The sequence below is a fragment of the Tiliqua scincoides genome, chromosome 3 (assembly GCF_035046505.1).
Source record: "Tiliqua scincoides isolate rTilSci1 chromosome 3, rTilSci1.hap2, whole genome shotgun sequence".
Classification (NCBI taxonomy): domain Eukaryota; kingdom Metazoa; phylum Chordata; class Lepidosauria; order Squamata; family Scincidae; genus Tiliqua; species Tiliqua scincoides.
The window spans coordinates 119723460-119743979 of NC_089823.1; positions in this window are offsets into that span (position 1 = coordinate 119723460).

Sequence of the window (20520 nt, forward strand, 5' to 3'; positions counted from 1 at the left end):
ATAACAGGTAACATTGGGGAAACTTGTTCACCTGGGAGAGAGCCTCTCAGACTCTCCTCCCCACAGAATAGCAAGAGCAAACAGAACTGGTTTCCCCTGGCTTAAAGGAAAACCTGGGATTTTATGACATCAGCAGCCATTACTAGTCACCAGTTTAGATTTGTTCCCATGCCTAGCTTTGTGCATTACTGTGAACCAAAAAGAAAGATCCCCAGGAGTGTGAGTTGTAGTCTTTTGACCCAATCCCATTATGAGTGTTCTGGCAGTATAAGGCTCTTTATGACTGTGGCAAAACATGGCTTTCAGCATGGTCTGGCCGCTAATGCAAGTGGGCAACAGCTGGATGATACCTGCTGGTGCTGGTAAGTCAGTACAGGGGATTGTGAGGAAAGAAGGGAAGGATGGATATGTCATGATGCCAATAGAAATGTTCCAGGGTAGTCTTAGAACATGAAGGAAATGTGTTTGAATGGAGAAACATTTGGTCATATGAGCTCCACCACCTGCAACCTGAAGCGATATCCTATTTAGTACCTGATTTATCAACATTCTATCATGTCTTCTACCACTAACCAATGGTTTTTGCCATTTCAAAGATTCATTTGTGCATTTGCATAATTTGCAAAAGTAGTTTATGTATATCTTGATGAAGCCAATAAAAGAACGTGTGACATTACCACATTGTACAATATGTGAAACTGAGTCATTAGTAAAACTGAGTCAATATGTAAAAATAACACCTCAGCCACACCATCTGGATGTCCTATTAATTAAATATAACCTTAATTCAACTTAGTTTATTTTCATCATCCAGTAATTCTCTATTTAAAATAGGTATCTTGCAATGTTTTCAGCTTGAACATTTCTGTGTGTCCTTTGGAATACTTAAATCAGATAGTTGCCATATTCTTAATGTTTACATTTTGAAAATCCAACTTTGAGCACTTTATGTGACATAAATTCTCCCTGATGCTTTCCCTCATGTCTGAATGCTCTGCTATGACAGCAGAGGATGACTACAGTCTAGTGCAAAAGTACGTGAACCTGCAGCACAATGCCCTGCAAGATGATCAGTATTTCATTTCTGCTACTTCTGTTTGATTCAAGGCATGCAGAAGATGCACAGCCGGTACTTGGTGCTACGTGCCTGCCTTGAAGTAAAGGGCCAGACGAATAACATGACCAACAACAGGACTGATGGCAGGAAGCAACAGATTCAAAGAACAGGAAGGCCACACTTCTCATTTTGAGCCATGTAATTGCCCCTCCTTAATTAATCCATGGAATTCAACGCTCAATCAAGCCCAGGAGGCTCAGAATGCATAGCTATAGAAGCTTCCCAAACTCCTTTGTCCTGTCAAAAATTCCTTTATTTGTAAAAGGTTCTATAACTTCCCTAGCTCTAGCAAGCAGATGAGGGCCAGCTTTCTCTCCAGCAAGACGTCTTGAGGTTTCTCCAAGTAGGAACCTCCATTTTTGAGGAGGGTCAGCTCTCTCGCTCTACTAAGGTGTGCTTCGAGGTTTCTCCTCCACTTTTGGTCACTTTAGAAACTAGGGGTGTCCATTTTGTGCTTGGAGGTTTCCTTTCCCAGAAGGAAGCCTCCTCCATTTTTGGTATTTTCTCCTCTGGAACCTGGAAACTTTGCAGCCCTGCCTTTGCTGCTTGGAAAGACTTAGCTTAGAAGAACCCAAACTTCACAGGACTAGGACAGGTGATCTTCTCTCCCCTTTTGATCTTCATAGCAGTTCTCTCTCTCTCTCTCTCTCTCTCTCTCTCTCTCTCTCTCTTTCTTCCAAAAGATTCACAGCCCAGTTCTGAGCTGCCTGATGCACAGGGCTACAGTGGCACCAAAAAAGATTGACGCTGCATCCAGTGCGCCCCAGGCAGCCGCTGCCACCTCCAGCCTGACACGGAGCCAGCCCAACATGAAGGCTCAGGATCTGGTGAAGCTTTGCTCCACTAGTCCTGCCTCTGTCCCCCCACTCCCTCCCCCAGCAAGCCTCCTCCCTGCCCTCTCCCCGGTCTCCCTCTGCCTCCCCCTACCCCAGAACAACTCGTACCCACCTCCCTCCATGCCCTCACCTACCTCTCCGCTACCCGGTGGTCCATGCGACTGCCAAGCAATGGAGGTCTGGTGTTAGCACCAGCATTCCACCAGTGCTACTGCCCACAAATGTGCCTTATGGCATGTTCGCAACAGTGCACGCAGGCAGTGAGCACTCTTTAGGATTGGTTGTACAGCTCATCCACATCAGTGATCCAACCCTTTGTCACACAGCTGGATTTGACCTCTTGCTTGCTAATTTCCCCAGTTTTAGTTATTTCTGTGTGTGTGTGCACATGACACGTGCAGGATATTTTATTTATTTATTTTATTTATTTAAGAGATTTATATCCTGCCTTTCTATCCAATGAGATCACTCAAGGCGGCTCACAATTAAAAACATATTAAAAGCATAATGTACATATATAAAGACATTAAAAACAATAAAACACAATAAAAGCCTGGATCCCAAATTAAAATCCATTCAAAAAGTGCCATGTCCCCTAGTGTCAGCATAAAAGGCCTCCCTAAATAAAAAAGTCTTAAGTCCCCACCAAAAGGACTCTAAAGAGGGAGCTGTTCTCAATTCCAGGGGGAGGGAGTTCCACAAATGGGGAGCCACCATCGAGAAGGCCCTCTTTCTTGCTGCCACCCCCCTCACCTCCACTAGTGGTGGCACAGTCAGAAAGGCCCCCTCTGATGACCTGAGAGGATGGGTTGGATTATATGGAAGGAGGTGATACCTCAAATACCCTGGACCCAAGCTGTATTGGGCTTTAAAAGTCAAAACTAGCACTTTGAATTCAGCCCAGAAATGAACTGGCAGCCAGTGCAACTGCCGAAGTAGCAGCCGGACTGAGTTGAACTGACGAGCCCCAGCAACCACACAGGCTGCCGCGTTCTGCACTAGTTGCAGTTTCCGAACCATCCTCAGAGACAGCCCCACATAGAGCACGTTGCAGTAATCTAATCTGGATGTCACTAGGGCATGGGTCACTGTGGCCAGGTCTGAGCGACCCAGGTATGGTCGCAGCTGGCGAATCAGCCGAAGCTGAGCAAAGGCTCCCCTGGCCACCACCACTACCTGGGAATCCAGGAGCAGCTGTGGATCCAGGATCACCCCCAAGCTGCGGACCTGCTGCTTCAGAGGGAGTGCAACCCCATTCAGAGCAGGACCTGAGCCTTGGACTTCTGGACCAGGAGAACCTCTGTATTATCAGGATTTAATTTTAGCTTGTTCGCCCACATCCAGCTCCCAACAGCCTCCAGACAATGGTCCAGAACTTTGACTGCCTCCTTGGAATCAGGAGGAAAGGAGATAAAGAGCTGGGTGTCATCAGCATATTGATGGCACCCTATCCCGAACCTCTGGATGACCTCTCCCAGTGGTTTCATATAGATGTTGAACAGTATGGAGGACAGAATGGAACCCTGCAGCACCCCACACCTAAGAGGCCAGGATGCCGAACAAGCATCCCCCAGCACCATATTCTGGGATCTGTAAGCCAGGAAGGAGCGGAAACACTGCAGGACAGTGCCTCCAAGCCCCAACTCAGCCAACTGACCCAGAAGGACACCATGGTCGATGGTGTCGAAGGCCACTGAGAGGTCCTGCAGGACTAACAGGAATGCACTTCCCCAGTCTGTTCCCCAGCGTAGGTCATCTACCAAGGCGACTAAGGCAGTCTCTGTCCCAAACCCCGGCCTGAAGCCAAGCTGAAAAGGATCCAGATAATCGTCCAGGACCCTCTAGAGCTGGGACACCACCACCCGCTCAATCACCTTGCCCAGAAATGGAATATTTCAGACTGGCTGGAAGTAGTTCAAATTAGTAGGATCCAGGGAGGGGTTTTTTAGGAGAGGGCGAACCACCTGCTTCAAGGTTGGTGGCAGCACCCCGTCCCTCAGAGAAGAATTCACCACCCTCCCTGTCCACTCAGTTAGCCCCCTTTGGGCAGATCTAATTAGTCACACCAGGCAAGGGTCGAACAGGCAAAAAGATGGCCTCACACTCCAGAGAATTCTGTCCACATCCTCAGGTTCTACAAGCTGGAAAGAATCCCACAAGACAGGATAGACAAATGTGCCAGGGATATCACTAGGTACTGCTAATGTGGTGTCCACGTTGTGCCAGATCTGATCGACTTTGTCCGCAAAGTGCTTAGCAAGTTCGTCACAGCGAACCTCTGTGTGCTCTTCCCCATCAGTGGGGGGGGGGGGGCGAGATGGAGCAGGCCACAAACCACACGGAAGAACTCAGCCAGACATGATGGCAGTGGAGAAGCAAGATCTTTTTGCTGCAGCCACCGCCATAGAGTAGGCTCTAAAATGGGCTTTGGCCTCTCTGTTGTCAGACTCGGCACAAGTCTTCCACCACCGTAGCTCTAGATGTCTGCCCCTCTGCTTCATCGTTAGCAGCTCCCCAGAGAACCAAGGAGCTGCTCTTACTCTGCAGTTGACCAGAGGTTGCTCAGGAGTGATCTCATCCAGGGTCCTGGTCATCTCCCCATTCCATGGATCAACCAGGGCGCCAGGTGAGTCGCCCTCTCTGACAACAGGAAAGTCCCCCAGAGCCCTCAGGAATCTATCCGGAACCATCAGCCTCTGGAGGCGGACCATATAATGTGGCCCCCCACCGCTGCGGAGGCAGGAAGCTGCAATTAGCCTCAATCCTACCAGGAAATGATCATGACAAAGGAGTGATCTTAATCTCCTCCACACCCAGATGACCATCAACCTGCCCAGCAGTAAACACCAGGTCCAACAGAGCAGATATTCTCTGAGACAGACCCATGGTTGCCATGGTGGCCATGAAGTTCCGAACTGCAGCTGTCCCGGGGGCCTCAGTGTGGACGTTGAAGTTCCCCAGCACTAATAGGCAAGGGCACTCCAACACCGTGTTCGAGATCCCCTCAGGCAGGGAGACTGTTGGGCAGCACGGCGGGCAGTACACCAACATAATCCCTATTGTGTCTTGCCCCTCCAACATGATACAAAGGCACTCAAATCTCATGGACTGCTGGATAGGGTACCCAGTAAGATTGATGGTATCACAATAGACAATTGCAACCCTACCTCCCCGCCCATATAGTCTTGGCTGCTGCAGTACCTGGAAACCTGGGGGACAAATCTGGGATAGGCCTACACCTCCCATCTCATCCAGTCAGGTCTCTGTAATACATGCCAGGTCAGCGCCCTCATCCAGGATTAAGTCATGGACCAGGCAGGCCTTGTTATTCACTGACCTGACATTCAAAAGCAGCAGTTTCAGACTCAGGGAATCATTGCCTAGAGTGCCAAGTGTCAGAGGGATGAGAGAAGGGCCAGAAAGAGGCACAGTCTGTCTTTGACTGACTCTTGTTCTCCTGTAATGGCCAGCAAGACCCCCATCGCCATATCTTCCGTAACCTGTCACTCTACCAATGGTGGCAGCGCTCCCATCCCCCGGGCTCCCTTGAGATGTCAGACACATTGCCCTTCGGCAGGGATTGACCCACAAACCACACAACCTAGGCCACACACTCCACTCAACCCTCAACTACTCACTTCACTATAGAATTATTTCTGCATACAGTCCAATTTGCTTGACCTTCTCTCACCCGCTGTCCCCCTCTCACAGAGCCAGAGGTCCCCACTTACTCCCCTGTCCCGCTCTCACCGAGCCAGAGTACACTACTTTCTCCTTGAGTTCCTTAATACAAGGCCAAGGTTGACACTCCCAGTCACCACCAAAACTTACTCACTTCACCCCTCCTCAACTACCCACTCACAATCCCGCTTTCAGTCCCACACGTGCCCTTAATGCTGACACAATGCCACTTGCCATTCCAGATGTCCAATCATACACAGCAAGACACTGCATAAAAAGGAGAGGTGTTGGGCTGGCAGGAATCCAGGATGATGAGCAGCTCAGTGGGAAGGGCCTCAGCAAAGAATCATACTGCCTCCTAATCCATGGTCTTGATCCACTGGCGAAGAGCCATGTGGCTGTTGCCCTTCGGCTCATGCCACATGCTCATGCCTCCAGCAAGCCAGAGGTGTAAATAGGATACCTGGAAGGAAGGGAATTCAGTCACGGCTTGCACAGGTCACAGGTGTTGGTCATCAGGTCCCCTCAGTCCACTCTCCCTTCACTGCCACCTCCCAGCAAGATGGTTCCTAGCTGACTCATGTGTACATGAGCAGGATACATGTGTACATGTGAATGAGCAGTGCTGGCAACAACTTAGTTAGCATATAGCATATAATATCAAATAATTTGATTATAATCAAGGTCAAAAAACTTTTCTAAAAAGTTGGGAGGGTTTTGTTCTTTTTAAAAGCTAGGAGAAAGTCATCAAGGTGAATCTTTTGAGAAAAGAGTTTCAAAGACCTTTCAATAAAACAGAGAACCTCTCAGAGCTTTGTCCTCTAGGCATATGCATTTGTTTTTTAAATGACTAAAACCAGATAGGAATGGGCCCATTGTACTCCTGGCTCAATTTGTTTAAAACAAATGCATCAGTTTCCTGGCTCCGCAGACTCTATGGAGAGCCATAGTAACTCCCCAGGTAAGTTTATAAAACCCCTGCCCCCCCGCCCACCCTCCCCCCCCCCGGCAGCAGTGCAATTGTGACGATTTCTTTGCTGCCTTTGCTGTTGCCCCGCCTGTTAAGGGGGCTATGACAGAGCTTCCCTAGCTGAGGCATTGTGACACTTCAGTTTGGAAACCTTTGCTCTAAAGCAGGGATGTCCAAACTTTTTGGCACGAGGGCCACATCATCAATCTGACACTGTATCGGGGGCTGGAAAAAAATAATAATTTACATTTCAAATTTGAATAAATTTACATAAATTTGCATAAATGAATCTATTAGAGATGGAACTTATATGAATGAATGAATGAATGAAGGTCTTGCAATAGCTCAAGGTCTATAAAAGGCCTTGCACAAAGCAAGGCTGGACTTTCATTAACTGCTGCTGCTGCATCACAGACGTGAAGTAGCAAGCAGTGGAGGGAGCCCTTGTCCCACAACTCACATGAGAGATCGTACAGTCACCGCCATGCTGAAAGCAGTTGCATCGGGCCTGTGCAGGCTCCAGCTAATCTCCAGAAGGCCAGAGGCTCATGGGAGATCCCCGTGGGCTGGATTGGGAGGGACACCCCTGTTCTTTAGGGAAGTATTGTTGTTGTGAATGTGGTTTATGTGCAAGCAAGCTGAATTCATTATCCAGGCCAGAGTCACAAGTGCCTTTAACAGGACTGGTGACAGGAGAATACCAGGCCCACAGGTCTTTGGATAAAAGGTATCCTTTGGTTCTTTCGAGCCCCTCCCTGCACTCTCTGGCTTGGAGAAGCTTCCTTGTTACATTCAGTGTCTGGCTGCACCTCTCCCTTCCTTTAATTGCAGACCTACAAGAAAGGTCACAATTCTGTGAAGTTCTTGGACTTCAGGGCCATTTGTAGTCACAAAAGAAAAGCTTCTGGCCCCTCGTTTCCCCTCACCATCTTCACTGCTAATCACAGCATCACACTAATGAAGACAAAAGCCTCTTCAACATAAAGAGGTATCTAGTCACACTCTTCCCAAGGAATGGCAGTAGGTCTGATCATGGACTCCCCTCCCCCCGCAAAAAGTGTGTGCACTTTTTTCATAATTATCTTGGTCACCCACTGGTGTTGCATCAAGCAGTCCCACCCCCTTGACAACCCAAGAAACCCTGTGCCACCAAGCACCCCACCCACCTGCTCCTTTTGATTCCCGTGTGTGCAACGTGACACATGTCCAACAGCACAGCCAGTAATATATGCATTGGGATAGTTGCGTCTACAGTCTGCACGCAGCAGATGTAAAGCTGAACCATTTCTCTATTTTGTTCCTGATTTTTTTCTAATAACACCCTTGTTGGTTGGCAGTTGCTCTGAAGAGCAATTAGAACTGAGGGAATGAAATGTGTTGAGGTTGTACTTGGTACTGTACAATTTGTATGAAATTAAATATGACCTTTGGGGTACTGTGAGTTCATCTGTGCAACTGGATAAACATGCTTTGAAACATGCTTTGAGTTACTGAAATATTTTGTTTTGATGAAGCCTCCCTTATATTTTCAACCGAAAAATAAAGGAATTATGTGTGTATGGGTGCAGTCCTATCTTGCCAGGAGGCTTGCACTGTATCCAGTGAGAGATAAGGCTGCAAAGTGGCTCAGCCAAAGGTAAGGGGAAACTCTTCCCCTTACCCCCAGGTAAACCACTGCAGCCCCATGGGTCTCCTTGGAGTAGCCCAAGGCTTTTCAAACTGGGGCATCACGACGCCCCAGCCTGTGGGCCCTAGCCTCTGCCCCCTTAATGGGTGGGGGCAGCCTGGAGGCAGGGAGGAGGCAGCAGCATGATCCCCAGGATCATGCCACTCAGGGGCTACAGGGGCTTACCCACTTAGCCCCTGCAGCCTCCCGGGGGTGCAGGGAGCCCAACGTGACCTTCGGCAGGTCTCCCCGCAGCAGTGAAAGTGAAAGTGAGGTGATCACGCTCCGCCTCCGCTAAAGCGGAAGTGGAGCGCGATCACTCCGCTTTCACTTTCACTGCTGCAGGGAGCCCTGCCGAAGGTTGCACCGGGCTCCCCGCACCCCCAGGAGTCTGCAGGAAGCTTGGGTAAGTGATCCTGGGGATCGCGTTGTTGCCTTCCCCCCGCCCCCGCTGTCTCCTTCCCCCCCATCCCCACAAGCACTTACAGTGGCTCAAACTCTCCAAGAAAGTTTGAAAACCACTGGACTAGCCCCACCTCAGGAGGTGTCACAAGTCTGACGAGAGTGGGGCAGCTTGGAGCAACTCTGTGCTGCTCAGAAAGGGGGATTGGGATAGAGCATAGCAGCTGGATCCCAGCCCTGCCTCCTGCTCCCCGCCTGCCTGCCCTCCCCCAGGACCACCCTCCCCCCCCGCCCTGAACGCCTCCCTCCTGCCTTCTCCCCACCCACCCCAGAACCTTGTGTCAGCCAAGCTTGGCCAACATAGGACTTGCCCTGCAAGCCGCCGCAGATGCTGGATTCAACCTCCATGTGCCAGTTGCTGGTGTGACTTGCTCCCAAGGAGGAGCAAATGTCCTTTACCGCAAGTTTGCAACCCTCCTAGGTCCCTTGCACACATGTAACTCGTTGTTAGGATTTCACTGCATGTAGGTTAAAAACTACTCTAGCAGAAAAAAAGATAGAAGAGTAGAACCCCAGTCAGTATATTTGACCTAAAAGAATCAAGGGCCTACCCATCAACTTGGGCTGACAGTAAAGTTATTTTTCTGCTTTAGTTTAGAACCCAAAGTGTCAGCTCAGCTTCTGAGAACACACTGGCTCCATTAGCAAGGGCTGCAACTACAACAAAGCTTACTTTCACAGTGAGGATTTGATGCTACATATGCACTTTGCTTTCTCGGCATGTTAAGCTGCCAACCTTTGATCAGAAATGCTTCCCATTTTTGTTGCCATCGTCATTGTTTGCAGGAAAAGTATCTTTAGAAACACAACAGAACCGCTGCAGGTTATGTGTATTTTTAACCTAATTCAATTTTGAAGCCAACAGATCAAAAGAGACAAGCACATTTTTTTTTTTATTAGACTCCTGTTTTTCGAGATGCTATCTGGACGTTCGCATGTTCAGAGACATTTATAATGAATGTAAGAGATGTTGTTCAAAGTAGGTTTTTCACAGCTGTTTTCATTTTTATAAAAAAGATGGAGAGAACAAGTATAGTGTATAAATATTAATGAGACACACACACATGCACTACAAAGAGCTGAAAGCCATTTTGTGGTGCTTTTCTGCCATTAAGGAGTATACAGCCTAAATTCGAGAGCAAGATGATTATTTTGCAGTTTGAAGATGATTGTTTTTCTTCTGCGTATTGAAGGAGAAGTGTTTCAGCTTCTTTTTACATTAGAGAATTATTAGGCAAAAAAAGGTTAGGCAATATTAAATAAAAATGTCCTATACTTCTGTATTATTATTATTATTATTATTAACAGTATTTTTATACTGCTTTTCAACTAAAAGTTCACAAAGCGGTTTACAGAGAAAAATCAAATAACTAAATGGCTCCCTGTCCCAAAAGGGCTCACAATCTAAAAAGATGCAAATGAATACCAGCAGACAGCCACTAGAACAGACAGTGCTGGGGTGAGGTGGGCCAGTTACTCTCCCCCTGCTAAAAAAAGGAGCACCCACTTGAAAAAGTGCCTCTTACCCAATTAGCAGGTACAGCCTTCAATGAATGGTTTAAATGTATTAACCATACAGCCTTTATCCTGCAGGGAAGTTTCCGACCCCAAGGTTCTCTAGGTATGGGAACATTTGTTTCCCTTGCCTGGGGGTAAGCCCTCACTGCCTGAATTGGCCTAACTGCACCAACTATATAAATGAGCCGTATAGCTCATGGTGCAAGTCCGAACAGACCTAGGAAGACAGATTGAGGCTAAGAGGGGGGATAGGATATCACCAGCACTTGCTGCAGCCAATGCCACCCCCTTCCCAGCCTCAATTCACTTCTTGCAGTGGGGAAGCTTGACTCTGTTGTTTGTGTGTGTGCACATGTGTGAAGAGAGAGAGACAGAGTAGCAAACAGTAAGAGTAACTTCTGTCTGACTCTCAACTCCCCACCCTTTGTAAATCTGAGGGAAGGACTTCCAGATACATTCAATACCCTGATCAGACTGCTGGCTAACCAGTTCCATCTATCCAACACATACTGAAAGCGTGTTTTCTATTTACAAATTAATTTCTCACAATTTCTCCCAACTTTACTTATTAGTCAGTTGTTCCCCAACTCTTTATCCCTTCAAATAATTTCCCTTCAAAATGTTCCCCCCCCCAAAAAATATTGATTTTCTATCATATTCCTCCTTTCAAAAATTCATTCTCCCAAAATTAGCCTTTTCAAAATCCTTTCCCACTTCTGTGAAAATTAATTTTGCCTTCTGTTCCCCAATCCTATTTTTTTCAAAATTCATTCCCCTCTTCCATCTTTCTTTCATTCATTCATTCATTTTCTGGCCCTCAACACCATGTCAGACACATGATACGGGCCTTGTGCCAAAAGGTTTGGAGACCCCTGCACTAGTGGAAACAGTCCTGAACAAGCAGAAGGACATTGTGCAATGTTATTATACAGAGAAGGCTATCGCAGTTCCAAAGTATTCTTCCACTAATGGAGACATTGGGCAACACATTGTTCTACCTTTGCAGAAGTGCTTTGCACCACCTCTAGCAAAAGATGAAAAATTCCTCTTCTACTAATGGTTGGACAACATTGTGCAACACTGCTATTACTGACTGCCCAATCTTATCCCATACAATGGCATGCAGGCATGCCAGCAGAGCGTGTGCTGCATGCAATGGTGGGGGGAACAACCAGATGGCCAGTGAGAGGTAAGTAAAAAAACTTAGCCCTCAGTACACCTTCTGGCTGCCTATGACCCATGCTATCTTGCTGCCAAGCTCTACCAGCTCCAGCCTGCTCCCCACCCTGAACCTTCCCTGAACTGCCCATGGTCCTCCCACAGTTCGCCCCTGCTGCTGCCACAATTCTTCCAATATGGCCTGGAGGTTCAAGGTGTTTCACTGTCAAGAGCTGTGAGCTGCCACTTGCTCTCACTGCTGGCTCCCTTACACTTAGCAATGGTGCACTATTTATGGAGGCATGACACAATTTCTGACAGTGAAAGGTGGCCTCCACTGCTGAAAGCGGAGGGGAGGATTGGTCTATGAAACTCCCTTCACAAGATTGCTGTCGACGCTACCCCAAATCTGGGCCATATGTCCTTCTAATAGATGAAAGTGGAGTGTAGGATTGGTCTTGGAATGGGTATCACCAGTGGTACCTGAGGTGGTTCTGATGGTACTCGTGGAACCCCTGGACCCCTGCTGCCTGGTAGCAAGACTAGGAATGCAACACAACAAACAGCGGTAGGAAGCTCCAAAGCATACTTTTCCAAGCTCAAAAAAGCCATCCCATTCAACATGTAATAATGTCATCACCAGTTACTTCTGGTGGTACTCAAATAGGTGGGCCACATGAAATAGTATGGCTGAGGACAAACATTGAAATACATTGGTCTGTAAAATTCCCTTCACAAGATCGCTGTGGATGCTAATCCAAATCTGGGCCGTATGTCTTTCCAGTAGATAACATTTCAATGTCTCATCAAATTGTCAGGAAAACTTTTCCATTACTTACAGCGTTTTAAAGGTATTTTGCTTGTGTAATCGTTTAAGTATGCAGAGATCTAACACTTTACAAAAATTGCACTGAATGACTCAGAATGTTAATTAGCACAAGAAAGTCAGTGGATTGTCATTTTCAACAATATTATCAGTATGGAGTGAATTCAGGAAGAGGAATAACAGAATGAGCAAGTAAATGTTACAGCTCAATAATTAACGGTTTAGTTTTTGTTATTTTTCTTCTGTGGCACTTTATCTTCAATTAAAGTTTTCCTGAGCACTGAAAATAATTTTGGGATTTTTTTTTTTTACAGAAACTCCTGTGAACTTGAAGATAATTATAACCATCTTTTTTTGGAAAGATTTTTAACTTGCATGCATTAAATGTGTTTTAGTTGAAAAATACCTTATGTTCAGTTTAGAACTCACTTAAGCACAAATCAGGGCAGGGCAGCATTAACATGAAGCATTAACATTCATTAATAACAACATTAACATTAATGTGAAGCAAATTCACCTGAGGAAGAGGTATGGTCTGGTATATCGTGTCTCTAGCCTTCACATCAGAGCCACTTTACACACTCCAAAGAAGCAGCTGATAAAGAAATATGAGTGACATGTGCTTCCTTTCCTGTGGCATCAGCGTCTTGAATGAAAGGGGGAAATCAGATATTCTTGTGAAGAATATATCCCCCAAGGTGATATGCAAATTTTGTTTCCACATATCGTAGAAGTTACTTTTTGCTTCAGGTATGAAAGCATCTAAGGTTAGATTCTGCGGGGGGGGGGGGCTCCTTGGGACCAGTCAAAAAATTGGGGTGGGGGAAGGAGAAGAAAAAAAAACCTATGAGAAAGAGTTGTTTCCTCAGCCTAATTCCCTGTAATCCTGCATTCAGATTCCTTGGACACCTCGTTTGGCCCATACATAGTTATGCTCTGATCCCAAGGAGTTGAGACACTGGTCCATAAGCCTCAGAGCCGGTGTGGTGGTGGTGGTGATGATGATGATGATGATGATAATAATAATAATAATAATAATACAGGCATTTATATACCGCCTTTCTTGGTCGTCAGATTTCTCCTCAGACTTTATTCAAGGCAGTTTACATAGGCAGGCTGATTAAATCCCTGTAGGGATTTTTACAATTGAAAGAAGGTTCTATCTTTCAAGAACCACAGCAGTCCAGATGTTTCACTCTGATCTGGTTTCACATTCTGGCCTCCATCCTCCCACGCTTGGAGCAGATGGAATAACTCGGCTTCAGCTTGTCAGCTGCTTCAAGGTCTCGCGGTGCCGGTGGCCTCGAACTGGCGACCTTCAGATGTTATCTTCAGGCAAATGAAGGCTCTACCCTCTAGACCAGACCTCCTGCCCCTGATTATGGAGGACATCTGGCCCCAGGGCCTAGGAGAGGGGGGTAAAGGGGGTAATTTGGCCCATGGTCAGAAAGGGGGCCCAGGAGCCAAAGGAGGGGGCCCAGAAAGTTCCTGGGGCCAGACTTTTTCCTATTTTACCTGAGTTAACTGCTAGCAAATAATGCTGGGGCACAACCATGTGCATGCAGTGTTAACTAAGTTCAGCTTGACTTGGATGGGGTGCTGCCTCACTCACATTCGAGTAATCAGAAACTCTGCTTGAACAAGAAGAGATCCCACAAGCGGCAAGGTAGAATTTAAGCAGGGTTGCTCCAAAGGGTGGCCAGTTTGGGATGCCACAGTTGTCCGGGAGAGGCAAGTTTCCTGTGCTTACTATGGGTTGCTACTATCACAAAGGGAGGCCTCACAACCTTAAAACATAGAACCAATCATCATAACAAAACTCCTCCATAGCGAGCAACGTGAAGCAACACAGAACAGCACAAAGCCAATCTGCTGTGGAACCGAGCTGCCATCTCTCTGGGTGCCTTCATAATTGCAGAAAACTATTGAACTCTGGCTGACCCAAAATGAACCTAAAGCCACTATCATTAGAAAAAGCTCTGTAACATATTCTTGAAGTTTTGTGTAAATAGTTCCTCAGCACTTAGCATGCCAGTTTGATATATGAATGTGACCTTTGCAGCATCTGGGCAGCTTGATCCTCAGTTTGTTCAACCAATGTGAAGCCCAAATGAAGATCAGTGATTAGGGAGAGAGTTAAAAGAAATATCTGAGGAAAAAAATGCTGTCTTCTTACTGGATCCTCTGAATAGAAACATTGCTCACAATCCTAGCTATACATCCAAGAAAAATTCCAGAAGTTCCAGGTCTGTTTTCTTTGTCTAAAGTCCTATAACTACCCCAGCTCTTCTCTCCTGAAAGTAGCCATGTCCAGGTTCCATTAAGGCTTGTCCTGCTTGGAAAACTTCTTCCCATGGTAGCTGCCCTCACCTCTGGAAGTGCTACTTTCCCTGGCCATCAAGGGTTGTGTTTTAACTCTTTCCCTGGAACCTGAAGCCATGCACCCCAGTTTTGCTGAGCAGAAGGATATTGCACCCCATTCTACTCAGCAGATTAAGCATGGGCAATTTATCTTCTCTCTTTCTCAAATCCTCATAATAATTCTTACTACCTTCTATTCCTCAGTGCTTGTTTTAAATGTCCTGCTAATTTTCTCCTTCTCCCATTGAGCTATCCCTGGCAGAGAAACTTCAGCCCAGTTGGCAGCCTGACTCCCACTCTCATTTTCCCCTCCTTCACTTAACACATGCCTGTGCAAACCGAACTATTTACAAAGATCTTCTCACCCACAACCACTTAAATTTCAGTGTAATTGATCTTTCAAGTAAACGTGTCTTTTTCTATACCACTTAATAAAATCTATCTTCTTTGGAAAACTCTGTCCCATGACAGCCTAATTAGAGGCACTTTGAGGTTACCTGCAGTCAACAATCCCCAAACTGTCAGACACTGCAATTTTGACCCCCTTGCTCTATATTGCTAATTCCCCCAATTTAGTTTAATTCTGGCCTGGATAGATCCAGACTCAATTTGTATACAAGGAAACACATGTACATGTGAATGAGCAGTGTCAACAACAAAGACAACCTTGAAACGATTTGGCAGAAGAAACTGTGGGAAAGAAAGATTGGCTTCTCAACTTTCAATTTAATATCTGCAGGTTCTATTAAGGCAGAAAAACAGAAAGGCAGTAGCAATAGGGATGTCACAAAAACAAAAAAAAATACAATTTTAAACCCATGTTGAAACAATCAGCCTAAAATTGCATAGGCAGGAAGGAAAGGAGGGAAAAATCTTTCTTTGACATCCTCAAATGAAATTAACTTGTTGCACAAATAAAAATGCTGGGTCATTTGTATTTTATATTTCACTAGCAGGTAACATTCCATGAATAAAAATCAACATTCCTGAAGGAGGTAGATCTCAGTGGCAAATGTGCATGCCAGATCCTATCCCCAGTTTTGCAACCTGCCTTGCCTCCTTCCTCTCTTCAGACTTACTCCAGCTGGTGTGAGTCTAAGGAGACCCATAGGTGACTAGAAGACAAGTTTCGTTTTTTACTTACTGCTTGTTGGTTTTCTGGTCACCCACCCCACCATAGTATTTGGAGCATGGGATGAGATTGGGCTGCTAATGTAAGAGGTGGATTGTATAAGGCAGATGGGGGCATCTGGGGGGAACCTCTCCAGGAGTTTCTACAGCCTCGCCAGTTCTTATCAAGTTGCTTTTGCCAGCTTACAATAAACTTACATAAAGTGCGGCAAGCAGGTTATGAAAAAAAAATTCTAAAAAGTAATGGCCATGCTCTGACTAGGTAAATCAAGGACTCAGTTTTATGTCTTGACCATTTGAGATGTGCAATCACTTAAAAAAAATATTTCAGGGTAAAAAAAAAATTGAGCACTAATTGAGCCTAGGCCAGTCGTGAACACAGTCACCCCTTCTGCCTTTGGGTGTTGCAGTGCAACATATGAACTCAGATAGGTTTTAAAAATTAAAATTCAGGAGAATACATGTATCAACTTATTTTCATTTTACACTTCAAAATATCCCCAAAAGAACTGCTTACAATTTGAGCAATTATAATAAGCAGCAAGCAGTATATGTTGTTGCAAACACACAAATATTCGTTTTTCAAAAACAAGAGGAAAGGTCACATTAGATTTTGATGGGTCACAGACCTAGTGAACCTGGATCAGTCCTCCCTTGTCATTAAAAAAATTATCACTGAACTCTGTTGTCAGTTCACATACATTGTTCATATGCAAATTAAAATCACTCAGAAATTGATGCTTTATTTATCTGACCATAACAAATGTTGCTTGCTTCCCCTTGTATCACCTTTTGCATCCATTTGCACAATTTTCCAATGTGCAGTGTCATCACATCTGATAATCATACTTCCGATGCTGATATTCCAATGCAAAGGTGTATGGAGAGCCATCCAACAAATACAAGTTGAACTCCATTGGTGAACTGCACAAGTTCTTCTGGCCCTTTGTTTCACCTCTTTAAAGCAGTGTTTCTCAAACTGTGGGTCGCAAGCCAATTTCAGGTGGGTCCCCATTCATTTCAATGTTTTATTTTTTAATATGCTAGACTTGATGGTCTGTGACTGCATTTGGGGAAGAGTCACAGATTTGTACTTTCAATAGGCTATTACGAAGATGCTTTTCACAATAGTCAATGGAACTTATTCCTGGGTAAGTGTGGGCAGAATTGCAGCCTGGGATTGCAAAAAATTTTCCTGTTTGATGATGTCACTTCCGGTCATGACATCACGTCCGGTGGGTCCCAACAGATTCTCATTCTAAAAAGTGGGTCCCGGTGCTAAACATGTGAGAACCACTGCTTTAAAGCTAGTGACATTCTCCTTTTTGAAACAAAGGCTTCAATCTTATCCCCACCACTAGTGCTGATGCAGCTGTGCTAAAAACGCATGTGCTGTGTACTATGATGGGGGAACCCAAAAGCAAATGGGAGGCAAGTCAAAATACATTTTACTTATCCCCGCATAAGCCCTAGGGCTTCCTATGGGTCTCTTTGTACATACACTATGTATTTTGGTGGCATGTGTCCAAGAAGAGAAAAGAGGTGGGGAGATTGCAGATTTTTGAAAGAGGGGGTAAGGTGTGGCATGCAGCATTGCCACCAGACCCATCCGCTCCTGCCCTTGGTCCCTCCCCTGGAACTCCTGGTTCCACCCCCCTTCTAGCCCACGATCCACCCCCTGCACCAGCTTATGTGCTCTGAAGCAGGTTGCCAGTTGCGGCAGTAGCTCCAAAATGGCTGCCAGTGGTGCACTATGTGCACAGCCATGTGATCTGTTATGACAGTGGAATTCTGTCTGCAGCTGTAATGCAGTGGCTAGGATTAGGCTGAAAGTGTCTGTTTATTCTTTTTCATCCAGTACGCCAAAATTGCGAGACTTGAATGGCCGAGGTAGCAAATGCAGAAGAGATCACATCTCTTGTAGCACTAACCTGAATGAGATTTGAGGCAGTGAAAAGTGTTGGAGCAATAAATGAATTAATTAAAGTAGTGAACTCATAAAAGGTTATAGCACCTTCTCTGCATGTTGAGAAACAATGTTACTGGTCATGGAAATGAGTTTTTGCTCCCTCTCCTTTTTTTCTGTCTCGCTGTCTGTGCCGTAAAAATACCACCTGCCAAGTTCCAGATTATTTACAGATCTACAATAAATACAGCCTCTTTCTCTAAATTTGTTAGCAGATGCTGAACTATTCTGGAATAAACTGATTCTTTGTGCTCACTTTAAGCAATTAAATGTGTGGCAGTTTTCTGAAGTGTTGAAAGATCTAATTTTTCTTTTGCATAATTGTTTCTTCTAGTTAGACAGCAGTTTAAAATCAAATGCAGCAAGAAAAAAACATGTAGCAAAATGGGAGAGTAATAAATAAATGAGTAGCTTCTAAATGAAAAGTGACTAGCTACAGCTACTGTATTTACATACAGCCTGAAATTCAAAAGAAATTCACAGAGACTGCAAACAGAGTCAAAGTTTGTTATCTTAGATTTCTCTTGGCTTCAGCAGCCTCCAGATTTTCAAAAGAAAACACTACAGTACGACACCGAAAAACAAAAATAGTTAAACCTATATTGCCATTGTACCTAGAAATAATCAAGCTATCAAACTGTTGGTTTTGAAAATTATAGCAATTCTAAAATGATGGATCAGGAATAAATAACACTAGTTCAGGGGTGTCCAAACTCTGGCCCGGGGGCCATTTGTGGCCCTCTTGGACTCCCAATCTGGCCTGCGGGGAGCCCCCAGTCTCCAATGAGCCTCTGGCCCAGAGACTTGCTGGAGCCCACGCTGGTCCAATGCAACTGCTTTCAGTGCAAGGGCTGACTTTTCGACCTCCTGTGCAAGCTGGGGGCTAAGGGCTCCCTCCACCGCTTGCTCCACTGCTTGCTGTTTCATGTCTGTGAAGTTCATGTCTGTGAAGCAGCAGTGGCAGCAAAGGAAAGGCCAGCTATCGCAAGACCTTAATTCATTCATATAAGTACCACCTCTAATATATTCATTTATTTAAATTTATGTAAATTTATTCCAATTTTAAAGGTAAACTAATTCCTTTTTTCCAGGCCCCTGACACCAGAGAGACAATGTGGCCCTCCTGCCAAAAAGTTTGGACAACCCTGCGCTAGTATAATGGCAAATTTTGTAGTTCAACATAGCATTTCCTCCTTAGCCACACCCCCAGAGTCTTTACTACCCCCAGAGGCCTTACTCCCAAGTAAATTTGACTAGGATTGTAGCATTAGTGTAACGTGAACTTGTCATCTTCCCTTGGGGAAGCTGATTAACCAAGGGTTCTCAAACGTCATGAATTTGTGGACAAACAGTTGAGGCCAACTGACAGTGGCATATGAAGGTCATTTGGCAGCCGGGGCCCATATGTTTTTTGGAATCCTCCCCATGACAAAGATATTTTCAGCAAGGCTTTCCAGAGTGACCCAATCCTTTGGAGCTGTACTGAGAAGTAGTCCCACTGCAGCTAGTCATTCCATGCACGGTTGGAGCCATGTCATGAATTTCTCTGGGATGGCTAGGAACAGCCTCCCCCTGCATTCTCCCCTCATTCACCCAAGGCAGTGTTTCTTAAACTGTGGGTTGGGACCCACTAGGTGGGTTGCGAGCCAATTTCAGGTGGGTTGCAATTCATTGCAGTACTTTATTTTTAATATAGTAGACTTGATGCTATTATGGTATGTGACTGCATTTGGGGAAATGTTACAGAGCTGTACTTTTAACAAGCGACTGTATATATTCTTTTAACAATGATAGTAAATGGGACTTATTCCTGGGTAAGTGTGGGTAGGATTGCAGCCTAGGATTGTGAAAAATTTTCCTGCTTGATGACATCACTTCCAGTCATGACATCACTTCCGGGGAGTCCTGACAGATTCTTATTCTAAAAAGTGGGTCCTGGTGCTAAATGTGTGAGAACCACTGATCCAGGGAAAAAAGCCCCCCCCCCCCGCCCCAGGCTTCTGCAGCCAATTATAAGGCAAGAACACCCTTGGCTCCTTGCATCCAATGACCATCTGTTCCTTCCTTCCTTCCTATCACAGTTGGGCAAAAAGCCTACTCCTGCCTCCTGTTTTCCTGTTCATTGCAAGAAGAAAACATTAACTCTTCCATGCCTTGTGGCTGGAACTCCCTGCTGCTCACCTGGTCTGAATGATGGCCCCATGAGGTCTTTCACACCACAAAAAAGTAAGCAAGCAGACTCTAGTGAGCATGCATGGGGATAATTTTTGTGACTCGAGTCTGAGTCACCTGACTTGAGTTTCCATTCCTGGTAACAAATAACAAGATGTAAATGAGGATGCCACAGAAAGTAACGCAGAACAAGTGGATAGGATTCACAATGGAATCCTATCCATCGTTTACTCTCACAAGAGGTAGGAGCAGCACCATGAATAAGTAGAGTAGATATTAGGATGGTGTTGATGGTATTGATTAGCTGTAGATAAATACTAGTGATACTAATGTTTGTGTGAACAAAAACAAAATGTTTTATTTACCTGACTGAACTATAGACTGTCCTCTCCAGTTTAAAAATCAATAAGCAGGATTGGGTTTGATAGGGGCAACTTCAGCATCTCTCTACGACTGCAATTGACTTGCCACACAACAGCAAGATGAGATATGACCCAAGTTTCTGCAGGCCTCAGAGGGCCATTTTATAGTACAGTATTCAGCAGAAAAGAGCTAAAGCTATTCCTGGACTGTACTACTTTAGGCTGGGTGTGTGTGTACTTGTCCATTCCTTCATCTAAAAGATTGTTTCTTCGCTTATTAAAGAAACCCCCCCC